The sequence below is a fragment of the Canis aureus genome, chromosome 27 (assembly GCF_053574225.1).
Source record: "Canis aureus isolate CA01 chromosome 27, VMU_Caureus_v.1.0, whole genome shotgun sequence".
In the NCBI taxonomy this organism is placed as follows: Eukaryota; Metazoa; Chordata; class Mammalia; order Carnivora; family Canidae; genus Canis; species Canis aureus.
Window position 1 is genome coordinate 22,056,214 of NC_135637.1, and position 14,185 is coordinate 22,070,398.

General features: G+C 51.7%; 1 protein-coding gene across 7 annotated transcripts in view; it reads left to right on the forward strand.

Annotated features, from left to right (window-relative positions):
* Nucleotides 1-14,185, forward strand: part of CMKLR1 (chemerin chemokine-like receptor 1) — a 52,254-nt gene that overhangs the window by 12,399 nt on the left and 25,670 nt on the right. For 2 of the 7 annotated variants that reach the window (XM_077876066.1, XM_077876067.1), the window contains one exon: nucleotides 430-513. The exons of 3 other annotated variants lie outside the window; for them this stretch is intronic. The gene's annotated coding sequence lies outside the window, so the exon portion shown is untranslated. Of the gene's footprint in view, nucleotides 1-429; nucleotides 514-11,255; nucleotides 11,794-12,151; nucleotides 12,349-14,185 lie in introns of those variants that run through there. 2 more of the 7 variants (XM_077876072.1, XM_077876069.1) reach the window with 2 other exon arrangements.

Consider the following 14,185-nt stretch of genomic DNA (forward strand, 5'->3'; position numbering starts at 1 on the left):
GCTTGCGGGAGTGGGGGTTTGTGAGCACGACGGCTATGTCAGCGGAGAATGTCTGGGCTGGTGGGCATTCAGGTGCTGTGGTCTCAGGGTGAGGGGAGCTTTTAGGCCAGGGATTTTCTCCAGAGGCAAGCAAGCAGCAGCCCCGCCCTGCTACAGAGACCTGAGGCCAGGCAGTTACAGAGTCAAGTCCACAGAAGTGCGTATTTCCAACTTCCTCACACCTCCAGGGAGGACGTGTCCTGTAGGCAGAGTGACCAGAATTGGGCTGACTTTCTTTTTTTTTTTTCTTTTTTAAACGTCACAAAACTGCACTTTAGCAGAGCTCAGAGAAACAGAGCCAGCGTGGGAGGCCATGGGGACAAGTGTTGCAATCTTGGCACACCCCCATGTCTATACTGCCTGCCCGCCTGCCAACTTTCTTTCTCACAGAGCCTGCGGCCAGAGGTGGTTGCCACGGCCGTGTCCTGGGTCCTGGATGAGGAGCCTGGTGTCCTTGTCACCCTCACTGAACTGGTAAAACTGTCTTCCCCTGTACGGGCACTGGGCGGGGTGGGGGCAGGGCAGGGGGGCAGCAGGGAGAGGCCGGGTGGCGTTGGCTGGGCTGATGTAGGGAGAAGCCCATCTGGTTCAGATGTGTCTGGAGGGTCAGGGTGGTGTGGCTGGGGGCACTTCTGGAATCCCACTGCGTGCTTTCACATTCCTTGTTTTCCTAGCTATGAGGCCTTGGTTTCCTTATCTGTAAAATGGGGGCAAGGATGACACTGCCTCATAGGGTTTTTGGGGTGGAGGGAGAGGATTGTAGGGGAGGACATGTTTTATTCTTTCTTTCTTTTTTTTTTTTAAGATTTTATTTATTTATTCATGAGAGACCCAGAGAGAGAGGCCAAGACACAGGCAGAGGGAGAAGCAGGCTCCTGGAGGGAGCCCGATGCAGGACTTGATCCTGGGATCCCAGGATCACTACCTGAGTCAAAGGCAGATGCTCAACACTGAGCCACCCAGGTGGCCCTTATTCATTCTTTCTCTCTCTCTCTTCCTTCCTTCCTTCCTTCCTTCCTTCCTTTGCTGCAATCAGCTATTTAAAGACAAGAATCTGGAATCAGGCATCCACACAATGGGTGTGCACAAGCTCAGGGGCCCGTGCTCAATAAGTGTGCAGTGTTTGCAATTTTGCCACCAAGGGTCCAGTCCAGTCTGTGTCCCTCACGATGGTGCGGACTTGGTAGAAAGCTCTGCCCCTTTTTGCTTTCTTAGGGGTGGGGTTTTGAGCAAGTTGCTTCATCTCGCTGAGATCCATGTTCTCAAAAACTCAGGGTGCCCTGCGAGGGTGGTTGAGAAGGTGCAGGGGTGAAGTCAGAAGAGCTCCAGGGCTTCTGGAACCATATGAAAGGCTTCTCTGGGCATCATCTGGCTCCTTCAGGGGTGATGGGGGCTGGCTGGTTTCTCCTCTTGATGTCCTATGGAAATGCTGCAGGGGTCTCGGGACACTCAAATTCCTGAGGGGCTCTAGAACTCATGGGGTTCTGGGCTCTGTCCCCAGACGTGGGGTGTAGAGCAAGACCACTGTGAGGAGCCGGGTTAAAGGCGGGCTGGCCCCTGTCTTCTCAGTGTACATTGCTGCTCTGTGACTGCTTCACCCTTTTCCTCCTCCTCCTCTTCCTCCTCTTCCTCCTCTTCCCATCTCTCCTCCCTCTTCTCTTCTTTCTTCTGTAGCCAGTGCTCTAAGTCTTCCAGAGGTTGAGTGGAACATCTCTGGGCAAAAGCCAGCACTTAGCTCAAGGTAAGGGAGGATCCTCGAGGCTCCAGGTACTGGCTGGGTTCTCAGTGGCTGCTTTTCTCTTGGAGAGGGCTGAGTTAAGATGCCGTGAAAAGAAGCAGGCCTCAGTTGTCCAGGAAACATGCCCTGGGCACCCAGCACCCCTGTACCCCATGCATCGTGGGCACTCAACAGGAGTTAGGGGATGAACAAATGAGCCCCCACAGCAGAGGGGCACACTCGCACACACCCTGGGGACCAGGATTGGGAGCATTGCCTGAAGACCCCTTCTTCCCTTAGGGAAAACCAAACCCTCACTAAAGTTATTTTGGGGTTGTGTGCTTATTTTTAAAACATAAAAGTATTTTGAGTGCATACGCTTTGTTTAAAAAAAAAAAGAAGCATGGGAATTTTGCATTCAGTGCCATAATATTCCCCTGCGTTCAAAGACAAAAACTGTGGTCCCCAGAAATCTTTGGGCCAGCTCCATAGAGGGGACCTTCATCTGTGTTCTGGTTTCCTGTCTTTGTGGCTCATTTAGAGACATCTTGGGTAGAAAATGCATAGATTGTCAGGTTTGAGGGGAATGCTGAGAGACAATTGAGTCTTCTTCCCCACCCCCACCTGTGTATTGAGGAAATAGGCACAGAGAGGTTAAGTGACTTACTCCAAGTCGCATCCACAGCTTTAACCACACTTGCAAAGATGCCACTTTGTTGAGCCCCATTTCCCTTGACCCTGCTGTATCTGTGGCTGGGCAGCTGGGGCAATTTCCTAGACACCTGAAACCGACTTCCTTCCATGGCATCACCCCTAATCACAGTCAGCAACCAGAGAGAAGAATCACCAAGAACCCAGCTGGCTCCCGGGGCCACAAGGGCCCTCCCACCGGACAGGGAAGGTTTGGCACAAGGATGCAAGTGTTAGGATTCCCCAGTTGGAGTTCTGCACCTCTGGCCTGGGCGGGGTCCCTCTGGAGGAAATAGCCTGTGTGCCTTTCGTTTGAGGCACTAGGCCAGCCTCTTTCTCCAGGTGGTTTGGCTTTTGCCAAGTGTCCAGCCCTTGGCTCCTATGCTGCTGTGAGCCAACTGTCAGTTGGTGAGGATCTGAGAACTCGTTTCCAGAAGAGGAAACTGAGGCTGCCCAAACATGATGTCAGAGAAAGAAGCTTGATGTCCAGTCCCGTTTCTCCAGCCAAGCTGGCTCATTTGCTCAGGCAGGGCCTGTGCCCCGAACCTGCCCTGCTGGACCAGAGAGTGCCTTCCAGCTGAGGGTCATCTGGAAAAATCCACATGCTCATGGCTCAGAGAGGGAAAGAAATTTGTGTAGGTTCTTGGAAAATTAGGAGCAAAGCGGGACTGGAAGCTGTGTCTCTTGCATCCTCCAGCACCTCGTTTATTCCTGTTTCCCCCAGGGGAAAGTCCAATGCCCAGGGTCTGGATGGGAAAGACAGAGCCACTCTTTGGGCCTCAGTTTCCCCTGATGTCAAACAGAGAGACTGACAACCCCAGCCCACCAGAACCTGTATATGGTCAAGTTTTTACCAGTCTGCAGAGAAACAGAGAGAGAGAGAAAGAGGATATAGACAATAGAATGAGTTTTTTCATAAAGTAAGATGTTTTCAGCTGAGAAAGATGTCTTGGTCTACCAATTTTTGGTGATATTAATACCCTGTTTCTTTTCTGAAATGGTGGGAGTGGTAAAGGACAATTTTATTTTTGCAACACCCTTACTTGGCAAACATAGAAAGGTGGAAGCTCTAGGACAGTCTCAAGACTGGGAAGTGTAACTGGTTCATGAAACACCAAAGTTTGGTGTTCATGGAGCTAACACAGTCTCTCGGGCTCCTTTGAGCTTAGGGATACCCAGGTAGGCAAAGTTATGGCTGAGGTCATGTGATTGGAAAGTACTGAGAGACCAGGCCCTGGGCATGGAGGGGAAGGTTTCAGCAGCTAGAACTAGGGCCAGACTGCAGGGCAGAGAATGTACCTGGCACATATGTACCTGGCACATAATAGTTGCCCAACTCAGGCAGCAGGATGAAATGGTTACCATGTGAGTGCTCAGCATATAACTCAGAGCCAGGGCAGTGGGTGGGGAGAGAAAGGACTGGGTTCTGAGTTGGATGTCTGTCTTAGGCAGGGTTTCCCCAAAGCAGAGCCTGAGGCAAGGATTTGGGTATATATGAGGTATTGAGGAAGTGCTTACAGGTAGGGTTGGGATTAGGGGGAGGCAAGTGAGACAGGGTTATGCAAGTTTAGAGTTGGATTCCATCATTATTTAAAATTTTGATCTTTCACTCATGCATTTTATGCATTAGTTTTGATTTTATTTTTTAATATGGAAGTAGGCGTGCCTGGGTGGCTCTGTCTGTTAAGCATCTGACCTTTGGTTTTGCCTCAGGTCATGATCTTGAGGTGGCAAGTTGGACCCCTGTGTTGGGCTCCTAGCTGAGCTGGGCATGGAGCCTGCTTAGGATTTTCTCTCTCCTCTCCCTTTGCCCATTGCCCTCCGCTCTCAGGCACTCTGTCTCTATCCCTCTTAAATAAATAAATAAGTAAATAAATGAATAAATAAATTTTTACAAATATGGAGCTAAAATATTATTTATTTTTGTTAGTGAATTTTGGGGCACAATCTTAAATTTGCATTCAAAGAAGAACTCAGCAAGGATGTGGTCTCAGGTAGAGACTAGCCTCAGCCTGGTCCCATGCGGAGCTCTGGAGGCTGAACTGTACTCCATGTTAGTTGGGGAGAGGCAGCCCCTGCTTAGCTCAGGGCAATTGGCAGGAGAAGGGGGCAGCTATGAGCTGTGAGTGTCTAGTATTCTCTGCTGGTGTGGGCTGGGTGCCTTCAGCCAGGAAAGGGGATCTGAGCTGGGCACCAACATCCACCACAATACCTGTTTTTCTTTGAGAGATGGCAGGAAAAAAAAATCATTTATAAGTGCTTTTGGCTGTTGAACTGTGTTTCTTTGGCTATGACTGTGCTAAAGCTTCCAGGCCCCAGCTTCTGTTGCTATTAAAGGATGGGTGAATATGTGAATGCTTTGGAGCAGGGAAGGTGTCCTGGGTTGGGGAAAGGAAGGTGGATGGCGCTGGCATGGGTATGGGCATGGCCTCAGTGTTGAGCTCATTTCAGCTGCTGGTTCCTTTCCTGGGAGGGTGGGATCAGGGGAGAGGATAGCCCACGTGCATTAGGTGTGATTCTGGCCAAGGAAGGAAAAGCAGAAGGAGGAGGAAGGAAGGAGAGGGCTTTGTCCCTGGGAAAGCAGGCATGCAGTGAGGGTCCCAGGAGGTGGCCTGGCTCTTCCTAAGCTCGGAAGCTGAAGGAGTGGTATGAGGCCTGGGATATTTCGTGCTGAGTCTCAGATTCCTGGAGACAACTGGGCTTCTTCGTGGAACTCAGGAGAAAGCACCAAAAACTAGGTGTGACATGTGTCCGTCCCAGGGCTTAGGGAGAGAGGCACAGGTTTGCTCCCTAACCAAACCTTCCCTTTGGGATTCTAGGGGGACACCAGGGTCCATATGTTCTTGCTAAAATTCTTCCTCTGCCGCATACAGTGCCTACATTTACACCATCAAAACTTTAAACCTGAACTCACCCCATAACCTCCTACTCCCGCCATGTTACTTTGATGTGCAAAGTTCTTGTCTCTCTGAGCCTTGGCATGTGCTGTGCCTTGGCCAGCTCTCACTTGTCCTTCCAGACTCACTTCTCCTAGGCAGCCTTCCCCAACTTAGTAGCTGGAGTTGGTACCACGGCCGAATGTGCTCCCAGCAGACAGGGCCTGCTGCATTGTGCTTCACTCACTATATGCCTCCCTCACTGGGCTTGGGGTTCCTAGGAGTGAGAACTGTGTTTGTATTCCCAGCACTTTGCCTGGTACCTGGAAGATCATGGGTGCTCAGTAAGACATTGAATGTATGAACGAGAAATGTGTATTGCGCCATTAGATATTCATACATTAGTGTGAAAGAAGCTCTGAGAAGAGTTGTGGGGTTTTTTTTTGGTATGTTTGTTTGTTTTATAATCATACTCCCTTATGACTGTACTATATATCTGGGGCAATATAATCATATGTCATGGAATCATAAGATCATAATCCTATTCAATAACCTACTCCTTCTCTTATTTAATCCTAATGCCAACTCTCTGAGGTATGTACTATTCCTGCTCCATTTTGCAGATAGGGAAAGTGAGGCACAGAGCATTTAAGCTCAGCAGCTGAAGGAGCAATATGAGGCCTGGGATATCTAGTCCTGAGTCTCAGATTCCTGGAGACAGTTGGGCTTCTTGGTGGAACTCAGGAGAAAGCACCACAAACTAAGTAGTGAGTGGCAGAGCTGGAATTTGAATACAGATGTTCTGGCTCCAGAGCCTGCCTTCTTCACTGTGACATGTTGAACATGGGTTTGGGTTCAAGTCCTAGTTCCTCCATCTTGTAGCTGTGTGACCTCGGGCAAGTTGCTTGGCCCCTCTGAGTTTCTGTTCCCTCAACTGGGAGATGGGGGTGGTAATCAGGGCCATTGGAAGGCTGGAGCAAAGTAAAGGATGGGAAGGATCCTGAGGGCTGACAGTGATGGTTCCCACGGCTTGCTCGTGGCTACACACTGCGGGGGCCCTTGGAAACCTGCACTGGTGGAGACATTGCCAGGGTTCTTGGCAGAAGAGTGAGGAAGCACAGAGGAGGGAGACAAAGGCCCTTCTGTCAGCCACTTGGGGCCCTCCCTCTGGGAGGTGAGTTGGGAAGAAGTGAGAGCTCCATAGAGGGAGAGGAGGACTCCTGCCTGGAAGTGGGACAGGCATCATCTTGCCTGCCAGGATTTGTTCTTCATGAGCAATGGGTGGAAAATAACCTTGGATTCTTTCCTGAGGGGACAGGAAGGCTAGGGCCAGTCCATGGAGGGGGGAGAGGTTTCTCTACACCCCAGGAATGTGATCACTGATTTATTTTAAAACGGAATAAAAGCAGAAAACAACTTTCAGTTGATCGTGGTTTGTGGCTGCTAACAGCTGCCCAGCCAGGTTCAGAACACTCCTCAGGAGCTCAGGCTCCAGCCTCTGAGATGGGGACAGCACTGGAAAAAGGCCAACTGGCCTGTCGCTCCCCTGTTCTCTGTGGAGCCTGCCTCCTCCAGACTGACTGACTTTTTTTCTGGGAACCCACAGGACCTAGATATACCCTTTGGAGTTAGCAAGGGGGCCCTTTGGAGTTAGCAAGGGAGCAAATCTGTCTCACTCATACTGCAGATAGCTTCATGCGTCTGCAGAAGCCATTCCCGATCCCTGATCTCCACTTCTGGCCCTGTGAATGACTGCTCTCTCCCTCTGATAAATCTGGAAACTGAGGACCAGAAGTTGGAACAGCTGGGACAGTTGGGATAAAAACCAAGATTTCCTTACTTCCTGTGACACCTCATACCACAGACATGGCTTGGGCTGACAGTCCATGTGGCTCTGAAGCATTTTCTTGCCAGATTAAAATACAGCATAGCCAGTGCAAAGTGAGGACTGAAGACTTACTAGCTCATCATAAAAGACCAGGGTTTGGGGCAGCCCGAGTGGCTCAGTGGTTTAGTGCCGCCTTAGGCCCAGGGCGTGATCCTGGAGACCTGGGATGGAGTCCCATGTCGGGCTCCCTGCATGGAGCCTGCTTCTCCCTCTGCCTGTGTCTCTGCCTCTCTCTCTGTGTGTCTCTCATGAATAAATAAATAAAATCTTAAAAAAAAAAGGCCAGGGTTTGAGATCCCCAGACAGTATTAAGAATAAGTAGGAAATGATATATACACAACATGATTGATTATGATATTGTAACACATATACAGTAATGAATTGTAGTAGTAAGAGACTGGAAACAAGTCAAGTACTCAACCCCAGGAGGCTGGCTCAGTAAGTGATGGTAAATCCCCAAACAGAATACCATGCGATCATCAAAAAGGATAGGTTTTGTTGTTTTTTGTTTTTTTTTGTTTTTCTGTTTGTTTGTTTTTTTTTACACATACTGATGTGAAATGATCTCCAAGGTGTATTGTTAGGTAAGAAAGGCAAAGTAGAGTATGTAGTATACTGTCTTTCATGTAAAACAAGAGAGAAAATGGAATATATCTTTGTATTTGCATAAAGAAACCCTGAAAGGGGACATGAGAAACAAAAGCTGATAGGTACAGGGGGGAGTGGGTGGGAACAAGGATTTGTATTCTAACTTTTTAATAATTTTAGATGGTTTTGAACATTACGAATTAGGTTGTTATTGTGTTGCCTAATCAAAAATTTAAGTTTCTCACAAAAGCCAAGTGAGAATCTTAAACTAATAATAAGAGTTATTATGAAGTGTTATTTAAACTGCCATGACTGTGACTTTTACCACCGTTATCCTCTTGACCATCATATGAACATTTGGGGGGTTTCAAGGCTAGCTTTGCCTGATTCCAGCTTCCTCAATGTCACAAGGAGAGGGTTCCTTCTGGCTCACTTTGAACCTAGCCTGGATGGGTCCTATTTGGGTTTTATGCAGGGCTCACTCTTCCCTCTAACACCCACGTCACCTGGTGGCCCCCTGAGGCCATGGGTGGTCGAGTCATTAGACTTGCTTGTCTCATTCCATGGGAGCCTTTGAACTCTTAAACCCTTGGTGAAATGCTTGTAAGAAAAAAAAAAAACATGTCCTGTAGACTCTCCCCGATGCTGATAACCAATGGACAGAGAGACTCTCTAGAAAAGATAATGACTAGAAACCCATATACTCAGTTGAGAAAACATGATAGGACTTTTAGCTGGTCTTTTCTCTGCCAGGACCTCCGCAAACACTGCATCCACCCCACCATCAATCAGCTGGCATGTTAAATGATACTTGCCATTTCCTATTAAAATTAGCCAAAGACACTGACAAACTCCCATTGCACATTCTGATCAGCATGTGGTACCTGGTTGCCTTGTGGCTCCAGCTTTCCACCCCAAAGCAGAGGCCCCTCACATTTCTACAGGGCTCATGCCTTGCTCCTCCTAGCTCTCAGGTCTTGGGGAATTTTGGGAAGAGCCCAAGGCTGCCCTTATTATGCTCTTAAGCATGTGCCTAAGTACACCAGAAAACACCTGCGTGCTCTCTACTCTCCAAGCTGCTTTGGACCACCCCCTGGAAGGATGGCCACTCATGGGGCCCCTTCTCGGCCCACTCTGAGGTGGGTACAAAAGGCTTTCCTGGATCTTCTCAGGATTCAGGCAGAAAGGTTGCTTTCAGCCTTTTGCCCTTCTGTCTTGACTCTGAATGTCTGTATTTGGTCTGCCTTGGTCTTTTTTCCCTGTTTTCACCTTTTAGCTGCTTCTGTTCCCTCTCCATCAATTCTCTGTCTCCCCACTCCTGCCTCTCCCTGTCAGACACTTCCTCCCCTCCTCCCTGCTTCTCTGTGTCTTGTTCCCTCTGGATCTACTCCGCTGCCCTACCTCCTCCCATCTCCTTCAGTGTCCAAGGCAGTGTCATCCCCTGCTCCTCCCCACCCCCCATTGACATCGTCTACCCCACAAACTGCTGCCCTGCTAGATCTGTGGTGGGGAGAACTCTGCTCACCAAATCCCCCCCAGGGCGGAAGGTCAGAGCCAGCTTCATGGGTGTGCCACCATGGTGGCCACAGGGGCTCATAAGAGCCTGAGCCTGGTTTAACACCCCAAAGTAGCTGTCTTGAAAACCTGAGTACTCTCTGCATAAGGGGCCTGTGTAGTCCCTTTGCACAGGACTCCCCAAGGTATGCAGCCTGTTCTGTTGAGGGCTGTGGACTTCCTGGGAGGGTCCAGTTTCTGGTCATGCTGCTGCTCCTTACCTGCTCCCCAGTAACTACATGTGGACGGGCGTCCAGCCTCCAAGGCACTCCCACCATGCAGTTGTCCTGCAACAACAGGAGGTACTTGCTGGATTCACTCCCATTTTACAGATGAGACAAGCCAGGGCTCAGAGAGGCCAGATCACTTGCCCCAGGGCCCACAGCTTGAGAGCCCGGATTGGGGAGACCTGCCTCTCACATTCAGACATCCGTCTGAGCCTGCAAGACCCCTTCAGAAGACCCCCTTCTGTCTATGAGCAGAGCCTCAGTCATTCCATCTGTGAAATGGAACTGATGACAGTAGCTGTCCCTGTGCAGAGCCAACGGGTACCTAAATCTCAGAATATTCTGCATACAGGTGCCTGGCATGTATCTTTTTCCATGGTAGCCCCAGCCTCTCAAAACCCCTGTTTTCCCCCTGCCAAATGGGGATCACAGGAAGGTTAATGACGCAGCACAGGGCCCAGCTGAGGTGGGCAGACAAGGTCAGCACTCAGAAACTTCTGGCCCCCCTGCCCTCTGAGGCAGAGGAGGGGCTGATTTTTCAATAGGAAAACCAGATTGTCCAAACTGGGGCACTTTGAGAGCAAAAGAAGCACTCTTAGTAAGTATACTGAGATAAGAGGCACAAGCTGGGATGTGGGGCCATTACACAGGCGTTGTGAGTGTCTTGGTCAGCATCCCGAGCATAATCACACCCCAGGCCTGCCCCTAGCTGGTAGAGAGCACGGCTGGGTTCTAGCATTTGCCACAGAGAACAGTGTCCCGGCTTTGGGAGTGTTGGCTCTAGCCAACAATATCAAGACATCAGTTCAGGGAGAAGCAGAGTCAGGGAGAAGGCCATGAAAGCCACACAGTTCAGACACTCTCCCAAATATTCTAGAAATGTCTTCAGATTAAGCCAGCGATGTGTAAACCTGGATGTCTAGACACTCCTTCCCAGCCAGGCTGAGAAACGGGGCTCTTCCCAAACTGTACTTTGGAGCAGGGCCACCAGCTTAGAGGAAGGGCACTGTCTCCAGGCCACAAGCATTTGGATGTCGGTCCTAAAAGGTGCAGAGCCTTGAGGCTGTGCCCACAGTCAGGGCGCCGGTGAGGACAGTGATCACCACATCACACCTTGCCCTCTCTGCAGGGACCTCTGCACAAAGCCCTTCTGCTCCCTGGCCCCAGGAAGGCCTGCCGTTCCCCAGAGTGGGTTTGTTTTTAGCCAGGGGCACGTGACAGCTGGGACCGGGTTTTCCTGTCCTAACTAAGAGTCTAGGAGTCCGCTGTGTGGCCCACCCAAGCTAAGCATGTAGGACATTACTTATCGTCTGCATTTTTTCCCCTCAGCCCTGGCTCTGTTCTCTGTCTCCACCCACGGTCCCTTCCTCCTTACACTCTCACTTTTAATTTATGTTCCTCTGTATACGTGAGTCTCTTTTGAGATTTTTTTTCCCCCTCCCTTCTGGACCAAGCCAAAATCTAAGCAAACAAACAGACAAACCTGCAAGCAAAAACATCCTGTAGCATTCCTCCTTCTGCCTGGGAGAGAGAGAACGGTCCCAGCTGGTGGGGGCCAGAAGGCAAGGGGTTAAGAATGATGCAGAGGAAGTGCGGGCCCACATTAAAAGCAAGGAAGTGGCCCTTGTCAGGGGGGAAGGAGGTGGGCCAGCTTATCCTGTGTGACTCTGGACACGGGGGGCTGCTGAACCAGGCTTGAGGTGAATACGGCAGATTGCTCCGACTTCAGCTTAGTCCAAAAAAGGAAGCGCTTTCTAATGACTTGATGGGTTTGTCTAGAAGTCCTGCCAGTGGAGGTGGGGAGGGGAAAGAAGAATGACACGAGTCCTCGCGCTCTTTGCTCTCTGCGGCATCTCCACACCTAGCCCTGTGCCCGGCACACCGCAGACATTTGTCACATTAATCGAATGAGGAAAACAGCTTCTGGTGGCAGAGCTGGAATTCCAGCTTGGTATCGGCTGCCTCCCGAAATCTCTGTCTGTAAACATAACAGCCAAGGGGCACGTGTGTTGGAGTCAAGGATCTTTACCTACGTAGGCTGACCGACCCGTCCTGATTTGTCGGGAACGTTCTGGAAGTCCTGCCTCATAGAGCATCCCCCCAAACTGGAAGACTGGTCTCCTGTATGCCCTGCATTTGGGACCCCACATAGCTGTTACTTTGACCCACCTTGCAGACGAGGAGATGGCTCCGTGGCCCAAGGCTGTGCGGCAGGTACGGGGCCAGGCTCGTGCGGGCACCTGGCCTTGCTGCTGCCTGGTGAGGCTTAAGCTCTAACCTGAGGGTGACAGACCCCTCCATCCTAAAGGCTCTCCTGCAATAGCTTTGGAGATTCTGGAATTTCCTCTGGGCTTCAACCAGCTGTTTTTTCCGTTGAGGGTGGAGGGGCAGCTTTCCCAGCAAGACCCTTCCTTAGGGCAAGGCCTGAGCTTTGCCTTGGGAAAGGTGACGGCACAGTGACGGGGTCAAGGGGGAGGGCAGCCTGGCCCTCCGCCCCCCCACGCCTGGGAACAGGGTGGGATCTCATACTCCACCGTCCTGATTGCTGGCAGCAGCGCCAGGCCCTTTTGTCAGCCGCCTGGGCTGGAGCCAGAGAATTTCAAGGGGCCAGAACCTGCCTAGATGCCCCAGGGCCCCTGTGCCCAGGGCTGACAGCCCGGGGCAGGGTGCAGCTGGACAGCCCAAGGCTCCAGGATCTCTCAGGGCTCCCCCAGGCTGGACGGGCCTCTACAGCGCCTGCCGGGCCAGGGGCAACTGTGCTGTCTGGAGGTGGGTGAGTCCGGTCATCGGGGGCTCTTGGAGGTAGGGTTGTGGACGTGTGAGACGCTGTGACCCTGCCAGGCCTGGGCATGGGTGGGGTTGGCAGGCATAAGCCAAGGCTCTGTGCCCAGAGGGGTCTCCAGCAGGCAGGTCATGGACCATCAGGGACAGTCACAGGGACTGAAGACAAGGCAGCCCAATTCAAATCCTATCTCTGCCCCTTCCTCGCTGTGGGATCTTGGGCAGGTAGGTGGTCTTGCTTCTTTTTGCCTTAGTTTCCACATCTGCAAGATGGGAACAAAAAAGCCCACCTTGAGGGGTTGTTCTGAGTCCAGGTACTGGGCACACAGTTGGCACCTGAGAAGTAGGAGTTAATATCATCATGGCAGCCTCTCGGATTCTGTTACTCTCGGCCCAGGGCTGCGCCCCGAGACCCCGTGACAGGAGAGGGCCTCCGGTCCCCAGGGGGAGGCTGATGGACAGGAAAGGCTTGTCACAGCCCTGCCGTGGAAGGGCTGTCTACCCCTGGGGATGCTTGGATGTGCTGTGACTGGACAGAGGGACATGTTAACCAGCCACATGGATGCCACTGGGGTCCACTAGCACAGACCAGAGTTCCAGGCATGGCTGGTGATCGTGATCCGGTTCCTTTCAGAGTCCTAGTTTCAACACCTGCTAAGGGAGGATAGTAATCCCCCTCCTCTGGGGGCCTTGTCTGGAGACTGGGAGATAAGGAAACCCGAGCCCAGCCAGACACCCGGCTGTCCCAGCAAAAGTATTCTCTTTCTTCTCCTTATCATTGCCCGGTGCTCTGCCTGGATTCCTCCAGAATGCCCAGCGGGGCTGGGAGGAGCAGAGGGAAAGAGACAGGGGCACCCCAGGCAGAAGGAGCCTCCTGGGGAAGGGCCCAGAGGTCGGGAACACCATGCTAGGGGGCACTGGGCTCCTGGTGCACAAGGGAGCAGGCAGGTTTGGAAGGACTTGGGCTCTGAGCTCCCCCTGACCCCCGACCCTGCAGTAGCCCCCTCTGACCCTTGGCCCTGCAGCCCTGTCCTGAGTCAGTGACCCTCGGGTGCTGATATTATGCAGGCTGGTCAAGGTGAGCAGGTACTGGTGCTCACAGTCAAGGGCCTTCCTCTCTTTGTGGCTTGTCTCCACTCGGCCCCCTGTTCTGTGCTGCCTCCCCCAACGTCCCCAGCATCCCCCCCCCACCCCGGAACCTCATGAACACATAGCACTCCCTGCAGACGGACCTGCTGGCTCTCACTGTGTCCTCCCTCCCTGCCTTACCTCCAGGATGTTCCCCTGGGCTGCAACTGCTCCCTTCCACTTCCCTGCTCCTGCCACATCCCATACAGATACTGGCCACAGCCCCCGTATAGTCCAAACAGCCCCATTCAAATCGCACTTCTGCAGCTTGCTTCCAGGCTGGGCAGCCTCTGGGAGGTACCTCACTGAGCTTCTCCTGCTTCATCTGTAAATGGGGCTAATAGTAGTTCTAACCTCCCAAGACTGACTGTGGTGTCTGAGCTAGTGACATGTAAATGCCACACACATCTGAAGCTCTCAAATTTATTTAGTGAATCCTTTGGAGCACCCACCATGGGTCACACAATTTAAGGGGTTGCGGATGCATCAGTGACCAAAACAGACCACAGCCTCTGCCCTCAGTAAATGTCAGCTCTGATCGATGCATCTATTTGCACGACTGCTCCGCCTGCCTCCCCGCAAGGGTGGGGATGGTGTCTAGTTCATGTGCACATCAGACACCCAGCTCAGGGCCTGGTCTTGCTTGCCAAGTGAAGAAGCGGTCTCTGATGTGGGGGTTCCCTGGGCATTCCTGACT